Here is a 1,757-nt window from a genome sequence, read left to right as displayed (position 1 = left end):
CCCCCGCTCCTTGTCCCCTGACTGCCCCCTCCTGGGACCCCTGCTCCTAACTGCCCCCCAGCACCCTACCCCCTACCTGTACCCTGACTGCCCAAAACCTTATCCACACCCCCACCCCCAGAAAGCCCCCCCCGTCTCTTGACTGCCCCCTCCAGAACCCCCCTGCCCCTTCTCTGACCCCCTGGCCCCCTTGTTGTTGGCCTTCGCCTAAAGTCTCTGTGAGCTTGCTCAGGAACGGCCTGAGCCGTTTGTCCCGGCACTCTGGGGAGCAGGGGAGGAGGAGCGGGGGAGGAGCTCCAGACTGCCAGAGGCGATCTGCGAATGCAGGGAGGGAGGGAGTGATCTCAGCTGCAGGGGGAGGAGGGGCTCTCTCTGGCTGTCGGAGCCCCATGTAAGTGGCACCATCCGGCTGGCTGCCCTGTTAGCCGCGCGCGCTCTGCATGGGGGGTGGGGTGGGGGGAAGTCCGGACATTTACAAATTCCCCCCGGACGCTATTTTTAGCTCAAAAAGCCGGACATGTCTGGGGGAATCCAGACGAATGGTAACCCTATTCCAGGAAGGACTGTTCAGGAAGGACAGGCAGGGCAGAAAAGGTGGGGGAGTTGCATTGTAAGTAAGAGAGCAGTATGACTGCTCAGAATTCCGGTATGAAACTGCAGAAAAACCTGAGAGTCTCTGGATTAAGTTTAGAAGTGTGAGCAACAAGGGTGATGTCGTGGTGGGAGTCTGCTATAGACCACCAGACCAGGGGGATGAGGTGGACGAGGCTTTCTTCCGGCAACTAACAGAAGTTACTGGATTGCAGGCCCTGGTTCTCATGGGAGACTTCAATCACCCTGATATCTGCTGGGAGAGCAATACAGCGGTGCACAGACAATCCAGGACGTTTTTGGAAAGTGTAGGGGAGAATTTTCTGGTGCAAGTGCTGGAGGGACCAACTAGGGGCAGAGCTCTTCTTGACCTGCTGTTCACAAACCGGGAAGAATTAGTAGGGAAGCAAAAGTGGATGGGAACCTGGGAGGCAATAACCATGAGATGGTCGAGTTCAGAATCCTGACACAAGGAAGAAAGGAGAGCAGCAGAATACGGACCCTAGACTTCAGAAAAGCAGACTTTGCCTCCCTCAGGGAACTGATGGGCAGGATCCCCTGGGAGAATAACATGAGGGGGAAAGGAGTCCAGGAGAGCTGGCTGTATTTTAAAGAATCCTTACTGAGGTTGCAAGAACAAACCATCCCGATGTGTAGAAAGAATAGTAAATAACAGTGAAATCCTTGCTGATCTTAAACACAAAAAAGAAGCTTACAAGAAGTGGAAGATTGGACAAATGACCAGGGAGGAGTATAAAAATATTGCTCAGGCATGCAGGAGTGAAATCAGGAAGGCCAAATCACACTTGGAGTTGCAGCTAGCAAGAGATGTTAAGAGTAACAAGAAGGGTTTCTTCAGGTATGTTAGCAACAAGCTAATGTACTCAGTGCTTTTTTTGCCTCTGTCTTCATGAACAAGGTCAGCTCCCAGACTACTGCACTGGGCAGCACAGCATGGGGAGGAGGTGACCAGCCCTCTGTGGAGAAAGAAGTGGTTTGGGACTATTTAGAAAAGCTGGACGAGCACAAGTCCATGGGGCCAGATGCGCTGCATCCGAGGGTGCTAAAGGACAGGGCCGGCTCCAGGTTTTTTGCCGCCCCAAGCGGCGAAGTGGGGGGAAAAAAAAAAAAGATAAAGCCGCGATCGGCGGCACTTCGGCGGCAGC

Source organism: Terrapene carolina, unplaced genomic scaffold (genome assembly GCF_002925995.2).
Source record: "Terrapene carolina triunguis isolate 2854851 unplaced genomic scaffold, T_m_triunguis-2.0 Scaffold67, whole genome shotgun sequence".
Lineage (NCBI taxonomy): Eukaryota > Metazoa > Chordata > Testudines > Emydidae > Terrapene > Terrapene triunguis.
The sequence above is the reverse complement of the archived record's forward strand: the minus strand, read 5'-3'. Positions refer to the sequence as shown.